The following is a 14,421-nucleotide window of genomic DNA, read 5'->3' on the forward strand; positions in this document are numbered from 1 at the left end:
TTGTTGTTGAAAAGTCCTTTAAGTGAAGATATCCACTACCCATAGCTCTAACAGCAGTAAGTGACTCATGTTTGTTAACGGAAATAACTTAGGTCCAAATGGAAGAACCTGGGGGACTCAAAGTAGCTCAATTGTTTTCTTTAGCTTTTCCATTTTGTATTTCAATTAATTTTCCCTCTGACAAAAACGTAGCAGGGAAACAAAATGGTAAGGCCATTTTATTTAGACAAAAGTATCTAGGGAAAGAAAAAAAAAACACAGATGTAAAAGTGAACAGACTATATACTTAATTAATATTTCAAAAATATAATGTGTTTCAACTGGATCATAAAAATCTTATCCATAGGCAGGAAAAACAACCTGGTATTAGGAATAGCATAATAAAAGAGCACACAGAAATTTACATATACATCCCTGTAACCATCAGAATAGGCTGAGAGCTTCCCTGGTGGCGCAATGGTTGAGAGTCCGCCTGCCGATGCAGGAGACAGGGGTTCGTGCCCCGGTCCGGGAAGATCCCACATGCTGTGGAGCGGCTGGGCCCGTGAGCCATGGCCGCTGAGCCTGCGCTTCCGGAGCCTGTGCTCCGCAATGGGAGAGGCCACAACAGTGAGAGGCCTGCGTACCGCAAAAAAAAAAAAAAAAAACAAAAAACAAAACAATAGGCTGAGCACAATTTTAGCTTAAAGAAGGACAATATTTTTGCTTCAACCACACACATATATGTAGATAAATCAATCACTTATTATGTGTTTACTAAGAGCTTACCATGTGCCATGAGCTATGAGGTTCTGGAAATTGAAAAATATATAAAAGTAAGTCTTGCCCTCTAAGAATTTAAATTTATGTGGAAGATACAGGTCCAGCGAGGTTGTTTTCAATCTACTTCTGAATAAATGAATGCTTGTTTAGAGAAGGGTCTAATAACAGAAAGAATTTAACCGTGTCTTCTTTAAACTACATTCCAAGGAAAAAATTGGCAAGTTTTATTGCAAGCCTACAAAAATATTTTGTAAATGTATTCTGTAATTCTTTAAAATACCTTCTATCTACAATCTGTACTTGTTTATTAGCCCCTGGGAATTTATATCAGGCTTTAGAAGATGTTTGGAAGAAAAAAAAAAAGAAACAGGAACAAATAGACCGGAAGTATTAAAGCCTTAAGGAGTTCACTTAAGTTAAATATTTACACAGCAACAATATAATCTAAATTTGGTATATGTCAAGAAAACTTAAGTAGTTAGTATGAAACTATGAACAGAAGTCTTGTGGTTCTCCCAGTCTGGAAATAGAATGATGCAAAATATTAGAAGGGTTAGCAGTTCCAGTAGCATTCATTAAACCTATGGTATCATATAAGGTGTATAGCTACAGGCTTTTAAGAATTTTAGGCAGACACTTTACATACTGAAAACTGAAAAAATTTCTGAGACATATTACACAATTTTAAAATGTAATAAGCATTTCAGTGATGAATGGAAAAGAAAATTCACAGTTCTATATGTTTGAAAAATATTTCAATTATTTTATGGATTTTTAGGAAGGTATGTATAACAACTATTGATTATCAAAGTAAGAAATTAAAGTATCCTCCCTGTGTTTTTAAAGTTTGGTAAAATTGAGAATCTGCCTTTTTGTGTTAGGAATTGAATGATTTTATTTTTCTTCCAGTATCAGTAGTGATTGCCATCTACCTTCAAAACTATTATTTTTAATTTTTATTGGCATATAGTTGATTTACAATGTTGTGTTATTTCCAGGTGTACAGCAAAGTGCATCAGTTATACATATATCCATTCTTTTTAAAATTATTTTCCCATATAGGCCATTACAGAGTATTGAGTAGAGTTTCCTGTGCTATACAGTAGGTTCTTATTAGTTATCTGTTTTATATATAGTAGAGTGTATGTCAATCCCAATCTTCCAGTTTATCCCTCCCCTCCCTTACCCCCGGTAACCATAAGTTTGTTTTCTACATCTGTAACTCTATTTCTATTTTGTAGATAAGATCATTTGTACACTATTTTTTAGATTCCACATATAATAGATATCATATGTTACTTGTCTTTCTCTGTATGACTTAACTTCACTCAGTATGACGATCTCTAGGTCCATCCATGTTGCAGCAAATAGCATTATTTCATTCTTTTTTATGGCTGAGTAATATTCCACTGTATATATGTACCACATCTTCTTTATACATTCCTCTGTTGATGGACATTTAGTTTGCTTCCATGTCCTGGCTATTGTAATTAGTGCTGCAGTGAACACTGGGGTGCAGTTATCTTTTTGAATTATGGCTTTCTCCAGATATATGCCCAGGAGTGGGATTGCTGGATCATATAGTAACTGTATTTTTAGCTTTATAAGGAACGTCTGTACTGTTTTCCAGAGTGGCTGTATTAATTTACATTGTCACCAACAGTGCAGGAGGGTTCCCTTTTCTCCACACCCTCTCCAGCATTTATTGTTTGTAGATTTTTTAATGATGGCCATTCTGCCCAGTGTGAGGTGAGACTTCATTGTAGTTTTGATTGGCATTTCTCTAATAATTAGTGACGTTGAGCAGATACCTTCATAACTATTGTTGGAGGTGAACCAAGGGGCTAATTGCTATGTCTACAGTAAAGAAGAGTGAGTGTCATTGCCCATCACATTATGAAAAGTTCTTTCTATTCCCCTGCAGAGGCATTTCCTTCTGACCTTAGTCATTCTTCCCCTTAACAACTGTTTGATTTTATTTGTTAGATATTTTGAATTCTAAAACTGATTAAGATTCCTTGTACATACTAGTTGCAAGAAAGTTTAGATATAACTTTAAGGACTATTATGAGGAATTGGAGTAAGGACTCAGGAAGCAATATTTGGTTGCTGAAGGGATTTTATTTGTCCCATAAATGTGTGGTTTTGTGTAAATTGGACAATCAGAAATTTTACAAACACATACACAGGAAACACACACACAGTTTTCGCAAAAGTAGACCCATATTCTAACCACACTTGGCTAGAATGAGTCCCTTTTAAAGACAATAATTGAGCAAAGTCCCCACTACCCACATGACCTTCTGTTGGCCCACTTCATTCATTTACATCATCTGCCTGCTTCCCATTAACTATTTGGTTTTGTGCCCTTTGCTTTTTGGTATGTGTTTCCCTCATTTTGTCTCAATTTCATGTTATTTCCTTCGCTTATTTACTTTTTTCCTTTCATTTGTACCTAATTTATAATATTTTCCTATATTTTATTGGTTTCAATCCTAGTAAAAGTTGAGATATGAATAAAAGAAACAAATGCTGATTAAGTGTGACAATGTATTACCTGGTTAAGTATTTCCATATTTCTTCTGCTTGCGATATTATATTGCATATTTTGTCTTGTTTTTGTTGTTTTTATAGCTATTTCAAATCCTTTCCAAAATGACATAGGGACTGTTATAAAGCCAATCTTAACTCTTTAAAAATTAAATTTTTACCAATGCTGTCTTTAGATATTTCCACCGCATCCAACAGGTGAGCCTGTTTGGCTGAAACATGAAGCACAGAAAAATACACGCATGTGATGGTTAATTTTATATGTCAACTTGGGTAGGTCATAGGTTGCCCAGATGTTTGGTCAAATATTGAGTTGGCCAAAAAATTCATTTAGGTTTTTCCACAATATCTTACAGAAAAACCTGAATGAACTTTTTGCCAACCCAATATATTCTGGGTGTTTCTGTGACAGTATTTTGGATGAGATTAACATTTAAATTGGTAGCTTTTGAGTAAAGCAGTTTGCCCTCATAACGTGGGTGGGCCTCATCCAATCAATTGAAAACATATATAGAACAAAAATATTGGTCTCTGGGCTTCCCTGGTGGCGCAGTTGTTGAGAGTGCTCCTGCAGATGCAGGGGACACAGGTTCGTGCCCTGGTCTGGGAAGATCCCACATGCCGCGGAGTGGCTGGGCCCGTGAGCCATGGCCGCTGAGCCTGCGGGTCTGGAGCCTGTGCTCCGCAATGGGAGAGGCCACAACAGTGAGAGGCCCATGTACCACACACAAAAAAAAATATATATATATATATATATATATGTATATATGTGTATATACATATATATATATATATATATGTTGGTCTCTCCTGAGCAAGAGAGAATTTCCCATCAGACAGCCTTCAGACTTCATCTACATTATTGGCTCATTCATATTCTACAGCAGACTGCCTTCAGACTGAAACTACAGCATCACCTCTCCTGGGTCTCCATCCTGAAGGCCCACCCTGCAGATTGGACTTCCTAACAACCATAATCACATGAGACATTTCCTTTAAATAAATCTCTCTTGTTTTCTCTCTCTCTCTCTCTCTCTCTCTCTCTCTCACACACACACACACACACACACACACACACACACACACACCCCATATTCTATTAGTTCTGTTTCTCTGGAGAACCTTGACTAAAATAATGAACTCATATTTTCTTATTTAACTAAACTTCCAAATTACACAAAGAACCATCTGGTTGAGACAAAAATTCAGAAGTCAACTGTGTTCCTAACTTCTTTAAAGTCTGAAGTGGGTGCTGCTGGCTTTCTTCTTGAGCACTCAATACTTGGTGTGTTTCATGCTCTTTTTTAAAAGCTGCTATTTATTGAGTCCTTTCTAAGTTTGGGGAATTATAGTAGTTAACTATATAACTTAACTGTCTTAATCAGTTCAGGCTATTTTAATAAAAAATGTCATAGACTGGGTGGCTTAAACAACAAACATTTATTTATCACAATTCTGGAGAGTGAATAGTGTAAGATTAAGGTGCCGGCAGATTTGGTATCTGTTGAGAGCTCGCTTCCTGGTTCATAGGTGGTTATATTCTTCCTGTGTCCTCACATGGTGGAAGAGTCAAGAGAGGTCTCTGGGGTCTCTTTTTTAACAGCTCTAATCCCATTCATGAGTATTCTACCCCCATGACCTTATCTACCAAAGATCCAACTGCCTAATACCATCGTACTGGGAATTTCAACATATGAATTGTACAGGGGACCTAAACTTCAATCCATAACATTAACATATGCTATTTCATTTAATTCATTCAACAATGCTCTGAGTTAAGTATCATTGTCTTCCTTTTAAAGATGAGCCAACTGAGATTAGAGAAGTTAATTAACTTTCCAAGTTCACATGGGCAGGAAGTGGTTCAGTCCAGGCTGACCCCAGGTTGAGTTACTTCAAGGAACATGCTCTTTTCCCCTCTTCTACGTTTGTTAATTACCTCTATGAACAGGAGTATTCTTGCCAAAAAGAGCTGGCAAAATATGATACATTTAAGAGTAGTATCAATGACTGGAAACTTCCAAAGTGAGCAGCTCTTATGAAATTCTAGTAGAAAAACAAAACTGGTGGGAGTAGAATAGGAAAAGGACAAAGGGAATTTTTTATTTCCTTTCAAAAAAAATAAAGAATTCACTCATTTGACACTCATGAGATAAGATGCTTTCTTTTTAAATGACAACAGCCCCTTATATTAAACTTAATCTATCGTAACTTGATGTGAATTCTACATGTTCGTCCCTCCCTTTCCTCTAACTCACTAAAATGTACATTAGTACATTTTAGCTATAGTAGCATATTTTCTGCTCCTAAAAAAACCCACACTGCCTCAAGGCCTTCGTACTTTTTATTCTCTACCTACTAGGCTTGTTTCTGGCTTATTTCAAGTTTGGCCTCTCCTTCTTCAGGACCCATCTTAAAATCCATTTTATCAGAGTAGCTTTCCTTATGGTATCTAAGGTGTTACCTAAGGTAGCTTTCTTCTCTTCCCATTTAGTTTCTCTCCTATCGCTCTGTTTATTTGACCTCTACTTACTGCACTTTGAAATAGTTCTTCTTAAAAAATTATTTTTGTAGTTCTGCTTTAATTTTGCCTGTGATTTTCTTTGCCTTTTTTGCATCTAGTCTCTATTTTTTCTAATAATCATATGATGATTTGGAGGGAGATAATTATCCTTCATCCTTTTTTTTTATAGTCTTCTATTGAGGCACCTTAGCCAAGGTTTTACATATAATCCAGCTCAATTAGAATTCCTCTTCCTAGAATGGAAACTCTCCATTAGCATTTTGCTTTATTTTATTTTATTTTGTTTAGGTTTCTTCTGTTTTTATATAAACCCTCTGAGCAGCTATTGTTTTTGTACTATTTTTTAGGGTTTTTTTGTTGAATTTTACCCAAACCCTTTCAATATATTATTTCATTTTTTGGCAGAAATTAAACAGAATCAACATCTGTAGTTTTGCTGCTCTGTTTCTGCAAAGCAAAATGTAAGCTCCATGGGGCAGATACTCTGTTTTCTGCACTAAACATCTGGAAGAACATCTATAGGTACTATGCATCTAATTATATTTTTTGAATAATGAATGCATTAATTCAGTCCACTGAGTTTCTTGAAAAGGGGTTTTAAAGCTGAGGTAATTGTTTGTTTTGTTTTTGTGGTACGCGGGCCTCTCAGTGTTGTGGCCTCTCCCGTTGCGGAGCACAGGCTCCGGATGCATAGGCTCAGCGGCCATGGCTCACGGGCCCAGCCGCTCTGCGGCATGTGGGATCCTCCCAGACCGGGCCACGAACCCGTGTCCCCTGCATTGGCAGGCGGACTCTCAACCACTGTACCACCAGGGAAGCCCTAAACCTGAGGTAATTGGATCCAAGAGAGATGTATGTTTCTAGCTTTAAATCCTTTGTAATGAGTTTGTTCCGACATCATGTATACTTGTTCTCTCCCTAAAAGATTGTAAAGCCTTCCCTCTCTACTCCCGGTGTTCATTGTCATTTCCTGTAGAAGATGACATGCTCTAATTTACTCTGAGAATCAACACCAGACTTGACCAGACCCAGCTTACTAAGCTGTGTTACTTTGAGCAAGTTGCTGAAGCACTATCTAAATCTCAGTTACCCACTATGCAAAATGGAGATAGTGAAATTTACTATCTCATGGTTAATGCTACAAGTTCGCAAGCCCTGTTTTATTTTGTTTCTTGGCATCCATCAAGGCTCCTTGCCAAGCTTTGACAGTGAGTCAGGGATAACATGACTGTAGGTAGAAATAGTACATGCTACTTTCAAACCTGACCCCTGAAATTTTAGGTTCAGTCCTACACAAACACTTTTTCCCTGGTCTATCAGCTGTATGCAATCCAGTGGAGAATTCCAAGGACCCAATGGCTGATCAAGGGAAATGAATCTGGATAGTCTCTGAACGACTGTATTTTATCTTGATGTGAGCACACAGTTAAAGTTTGTTTAATTAAGCCACTAAGATTTGTCTTTTACCAAAAAAATTACAGCATATAACCTAACCTAAGTAGACCCATAATTACAAGGGTTCTTATGAGAATTGCTTAGGATAAAATTCAGTACGAAGCCTGTCTCATAGAGAAATTCACTCACTATGAATTAGTGTTACTCACTCTTTTTTTCCATTCTTTTTTACTCTGTCCACTTGGAAAGATCTATATATCTTTGCCAGTCCAGTTTTATACATTTTTATCACTGACATAAAAACTGTCCTCTTTCTTTATTGGATTATGAATACTATGTACTTTTTTTATGCCAATCTGTGGAACTTTCTCCATCAATTAATTTTCCTGATTTCTCTTGAAACTTTTCTTTTCCAGTGGTTCTTCTCTGGCTATGAATATGCTATCATTTCATGCATTCATAAGGAAATCACTTCATCTCTGTTATGCCATTAATCTTCAGGCATTTCTTCTATACTTCACAGAAAAAAAATCTATTGAAAAAGTAAAATCTGTTTCCTGTCTCTATTTTTCCACTGCTTTTTTTACTTAAAGTTTTATGTTTGATTTTCCATCTCCTTCATTCTAGTTAAAATGTTTTCTCAGAGGTTACTCATTTTTAAGTGGTCAAATTAAATTAACAATTTTCCTTGACTTTTCTCCATCATTGAAAAGTGTTGTCCCAAATCTCCTTGTTTGGCTAGAATTATAGTAACTAGCTTTGGTAACTAGTTTTAGTCTTCCTCCCTATGACAATCATGTTGCCTGGCATCTTTTGCCCTCAGAACTCCTTGGAAATTCTGCCACATGTAGGGTTTTCACAGTTTGCAGCAATGCCCCCCCAGTTGTATATCTCTAGTCCTAATCTGTCTTTTGGGACTCACCTAGACCTTTCTAATGGTCTGTTAGACATAATCATCCATGGAAATCTCTTTATTTTAAGGCAAAACTCTTCCTCTTCTTAAATTATTCTGAACATGTCTAAAACTCAACTCCTTATTACCACCTAGATTATCTCTTCCTTTTAAATATGCTAAGTGGCATGTTTTTTCCAAGCTATCCAAGTTTGAAACTATAAACCATCAGTTCTTTATTATTCTTTATCATTCACTGCATTCAATCAATTGAATAATTTCCTCTTCAAAATACCTTGAATACCTCTTTTTCTTTTCATCCATCAGCTCATGAATGGCACCACCAATTGCTCAAACCAGAAAAGAATGTCCCATCCCTAATTATTTCCACTCCTTCTCCCCCAAATTGCAACTCACCAATTTCTACAAATTTTAATTATGAAACATTGTTTGTATTCTTCTTCAGTTGTCCATTCTCACTGTCAGTATCCTGGATTAGCCTCTCATCATCTGTCATCAGTATCACTCTGAAAAGTTTTATCTGGTTTTTTACCATAGTCATTCTTCCATCTCACTCAAATCCCTGAAATCTACTATTCACACACTAACCAGAGTGGCATTTCTAAAGTCAAATCTAATCATCTCCTACTGTCTTTCAACAAGTCCCTATTGTATTCAGTATAAAGTGTGCAGTCCTTAGGAAAGCTTGTGCTGTTTCCGTGTCTGGGCCCCACTTCATCTTTTGTTTTCAATCACACTGATTTTTCAAGTAACAATACTTGTTTATTAGTAGCAATTTTTTTTTTTTTGGCCACACCACACAGCTTGTGGGATCTTAGTTCCCCAACCAGAGATTGATTAAACCCAGTCCCTCAGCAGTGAAAGTGCCAAATCCTAACCACTGGACCACCAGGGAATTCCCAGTAGTGCTTTTTGAACATGCTATAGTATCGTCTATCTCCAGGTCTACTACAGGTAAACCATTCACTGCCTCCAGCCATTTACCTGGATAACTGCAACTCATCCCTGTTTTCACTTAGACAAAGGGTTAACAGATAATTTGTTGTTCAAGCTGGGAGTTTTTTGAGAGTAGAAGGAGATACTAGTAATAATTATGCCAAGAAAGAGACATAAATAGAAACAGTCTTGGGAAAAGCACGATACATAATAACCCAAGTTAGGCACTCTTTTCTGGAAAAATCTTCTAATTATCAACTCCAAATTAATTTTTTTAATTATTATTATTTAAAATACTATTATTTTATTGATCCTATAATATCACTTATACTCTCATAATTTTCCTCATATTTATCCTATCTCCTTTAGACTGCAAGTTCATTAAAGATAGGGTCTATGCCTGTCATATTCATCCATATGCCCCACAACCTAGCACAAATTCATCCCAGCACACAGCACATAGAGTACATTCAAACATTATGCATTGAGTAACTGACTTGTTAGCAGCTTTACTGAGATGAAATTTTATTTCATCTCTCTTTTACTATGTAAACCACTAATGTCACAACTATTGTAATCTTATACTCCATATTCAGATGCTTCTCAAAAAGGCATGAATGTAATGACAAATGTCCCCTATTAAATTTATCCAAGATTCTCCATTGTCTCACAAAGTAGGAACACGTTTTCTGGAAAGCGTTTGAAGCCTTCTACAACAAGTCTCCAAGTTTGTCATTACTCACAATACTCCTCTATTTACTATGTGTTCCAAACAAAATGCACTCTATTCAGTTCTTTAAAAAAACTTCCAGACCTCTGTAACCCCATGCATTTACCAATGTGCATTCTTCTTTCTTGCATGCCTCTCAAATTCACTCCTGTCTTCAGTCTGTCCTCATTAAAGACTGATCTCAGATAATATTACTGATAGAATATTTTATAATTAATTTAGGAAGGTAATAAATTGAATTCTTTTGAACCATTGTAAAAAACATTTTTCCCTTGAATGGATTAACTGATGGAAGTCACATTTTGGAAACACAAGATTGAAACTCCACTTCCAAGTCCTTTAGTATAATATATTTGCAATTGAGATCTATTCCTGGGCATCCTTCAGCAGTAAAATTGTTATAATAACAATAGGCACCTTGGTATGATTTCTATGAAGATCATATTACCAAGTGAAAGCAGTTGTACAGGAATAAAAGACTTTTCAATGCAAGTCAGTATTTTTATCAGTAGTTGAACTAAGCTAGAAACCATTTACAGAACCATAGGTTTTCATAACCTTGCTTAGCTATGTACTGAGTGACTTATGAATGATGGTGGGTTCTAGAACAAAGTTGCATAGATTTATTTTCTCTTGCTCTCTCTCACCTAAATACAACTAAATACTCTATAAATTATAACTGACACTGTTAAATATTAACCACAATATTAAAGGGGTTTGAAAAATAGAAAGAGACAAATTGGCTAGATACCTGAAAACTTGAGGAACAATAAAGCAATATCCTTGGGTTTTCATTTTATACCCCATAAACCTGGACTGGGTGCCATAGAGGCTTGCAGCTGATAGCCACCAACAGGCACAGTACAAAACAAACAAGAAAAGCCTGGTCTCTCCAGCCAAGAGATCAGGGAAAGGGAAGCCTCGTCTAGTGAGGGGCCCCAGCCACCACTCCTCTGTGCAGGCCAGCTGAGAGCTTGATACCTTGCAGTAGCTAAGCCCTGGGATGACATGTCCCAAGTCCATAACCTGGATGTCAGAGAAGTTGATCTACCAGCAGCGACAGCAACAGTAAAACCCTATGTCTCCTTGCCCTGCAAGCAGGCAGGGGTGGGTGGAAGGCACCTCCACAATCAGCACCAGAACAGAGGATGCAGAAGCCCCAGCAGCACCAGAGAATAAAACAAACAAGAATAACATGGTAATGGCTCAGAAAATTAAATGTTTTTGAAATTAAAGTCCACAAAAATTCACCAAAACCTATATGCTAAACTTAAACAGAACGACTGCAAGCTAAAATAGAATATCCTCCCCTTCTGTGTGGATTGGTACCTAGTTACTTGTTTCTAAAGAATAGAACCCAGCAAAGGTGATAGAATGGACCTGATTCTAAAGAGCAGAAAGCAGCAAATGAGATGGGATGTCACGTCCATGATTAGCTTATGTAAGTTGTAACTCCTGGCTTGTTAGTATTCCCCACCACCAGCATTGCTGTGGCTTAGATGAATCAATTTGACATACTGGAGAAGCCAACATGGCAAGAAATTGTCCATGGTCTCTGGTCAATAACCAACAAAATACCAAGGCCTGAAGTCTGTCCACATACAATGAACTGGATTCTGTCAACTGAGTAGGCATAGAAGCTGATCCTTCCTCAGTTGTGCCTTCAGATGAGACCCCAGCCTTGTTTGACACCTTGATTATAGCCTTGAGAAAGATCATGAAACAGAGAAGCCAGTTAAACTGCTACCAGACTCCTGACCAACAGAAACCATAAAATAATAAATGTATGTTTTTTAAGTTGCTAACTGTTGGTAATTTGTGACAATACATAACTGATACATGCACTTTATGCTCTTCACTATCATTATCCAGAAAACATCTGTCATTATGGGGGGACAATGAATTCTTTAAAAATTGAGGCAAACTATTTAAAAGACAAATCTCAAGAAGTTGATTTATTTTCAACCACCCTCTGTCACTTGCTCTCATATCAAGTAAAAGAAGCCACAATAATTTTTACTGTGATAAAAACGTTACTCCTTTTTTAATGCTGGCTGTTACCTGTACTTAAAATCAATGTTTGTGGTTTAAACAGTTAACTAGCTGAATCACGAAGGCGTTCAGTATTTTATGTTTCCTTCAAAGATCATTTGTAGTATTGATGAAACCTACAAGCATCTCGAAGTTGTTTTGCCTCAATAGTTCAAGCAGGTGTTTCCATGCAGTGGCAGAACAAAACTTAAAGGGAAACAGTACAGAAAAAACATCAGCTCTACAAGCAGCTCCTGCATTTAATCTAAAAACTTTGTGAAATAAGTGCATGCATAGCATTATAGGTCTCTGTCTGGAATGTTCCTATATTGGTACAAATTTCATGCACATTAAATTCACATTTTAGAATTCTGCTTAATTCACCCATGTCTCATTGATCGTTTTCTTTTCAAATGCAAAAGTTTTCCCTGTCTGCTGAGTTTGGGTATTCTACTTGAAGTTGATATAGGGAGATACTGGGAGAATTTGTATACAAGGCTAGAAATTTTCCTCTAAAATATTATTTTTCATTAGAGAAAGTAATACTAGCTTATATCACAATGAATATCAAAGTCTTATTGTCCTAACACAATAAAATCTATTTCTTGTTTATGTCAAATCTAATGCAGATGTTCCTAGATGGTGGGAGGCCTTCCATATGGTTTTTCTATGTATCTTGCAGCCCTGATATTCTCTAGAGCCTCAAAGACCTCTACTTGATCCTTTGCACCCAGTTGCCAGTCAGGGGAAAAGCAGGAGGATCACAGGAGAAAGATTTTTATGGACCAGTTCTGGAAATGGTTCATATAATACATTATCCAGAAGTCAGTCCAATGGCCCCACCAGCCCAATGGCAAGGGAGGCTGGAAAATATAGTTTACTTCTGTGTCCAGGAGGAAGAGAAAAGGAAAATTATAAAAGTCTAGCAATCTATGCCATAGAGATGGAAAAAAAGTGTGAGTATCAGTATGAATAGATTTAGTGCTGCAAAAATGTAGTACATAATTTATGTAGCTTAATTCCAACATTGATCAGTATTTAGAAAAGGCAGAAACATTTTCAAGAATTCTATAGCATCTAAATTACATAAAATAATGTCATAATGCAATGTGTGAATTCTAAACACAATTTTTTTTCTGATTTTACCATTTGACAACAGTCATTTAGCCTATTTCTCAATTGTCTCTGAAAAGTTATTTTTCTTTCCTCAGTTCTGTGTTTCTTTCTCTCCGATAGCTTATTTTTCCTTCCCATATTATTAAAGGAAGCTCTCATTTTGTGTAGTACTAAGCTGTGAATGAGGTCACTCATTTTGCAAAAAGGCCCATTTGGATATACTTCCTAGATGGAGTCAGGTTTTCAAAAGATTTTTATTTTAGCTAAGTAATTCTTCACCATATTAGAAATAGAGGTTGAATACGCTGCCTCTTGGGCAGCAAAGCAGTGAAGTGTTATCTCAGAGTGCAGTAGCTACCAGAAGTAAAGTAAGTGACCAGGGAAATGGAAGAAAATGGGAAACAAACAAACCATCAAAAAACTAGAAATTGTTACCAGCTTCAACTAGCAGTATTTACTGACTGCTCATATGATCTCAGTGCACAGAGCATCTGAGGGGAAGTTTGTATGTGTTCCTACACCAGTAAAGGTCGCATATTGTTATACTACAGCCTAAACTGGGTGATCTCTTGGTCATGACCTTGACAAATCTCTCAGGCTATGAGTGTCAGAATTACCCCTGGTCTGTAATATTTTATACTGTCCTCTGGGTTTATTTGTTTCCTGGGAAGGAGGTCATGCTGGGCCTGCAGTTCCAAGCAACCCGAGTAACCCTGAAACTGTAATTGGCATTGTCTGCTCACAAAGTATATTAAAATAGATGTTTGGGGGAAAACTGTGGTTTATTCTTTTCCATTATCACATATGGAAACTGAAGCTTCATTTCTGTCTTTGTCTTTATGCAGCTTTTTTATATACTTCTGAAATATTTAATATTTCTAAAATAAACTTGAATGCCAAATTACATAGAAGTATCAGTTGAATTTAAAAATCTGTAATGAGGCATGAAGACTTGTTCTGCTTCTCTCTCCCCTACCTTCAACTTGCTGATACTCCTCTGTGGACTTTTATGGACCTAAGGGATAAAACAAGTATTTTCTGATTTCTTTTAAAGTTATTTTAGAGCAAAACTTCAAGTATAAAAAGTACAATATGTCATATATATGTATACATATATATGAGTAAAATATTCAATTGACCAACTCACTGCTTGTTTTAAAATTAATGTTTACACTTAGAGTGAATGCTAAATACAATCTTAACTAAACGTTGATGTTGTGTGTATGTATATATTTGTGTATATTTTGCCATAAAAACATACATCTCTCAAACAGTATCAAATAATTCACGGGTTTGGACAGTGAGCTTTTGTAATCAAGAAGCTAGGTGTTATGTGAAGCAATATGTTTCCTCAGTTTTGGGGACAGAATAACAAAAGATGATTAATAAGGAAATTGTAAAATATATACATCTAAATTTTTTTGGTTCCTGAAATATTAGATTTGGGAGTAAGTCTCTATATGT

The sequence above is a fragment of the Stenella coeruleoalba genome (assembly GCF_951394435.1).
Source record: "Stenella coeruleoalba genome assembly, chromosome: 4".
NCBI lineage: Eukaryota > Metazoa > Chordata > Mammalia > Artiodactyla > Delphinidae > Stenella > Stenella coeruleoalba.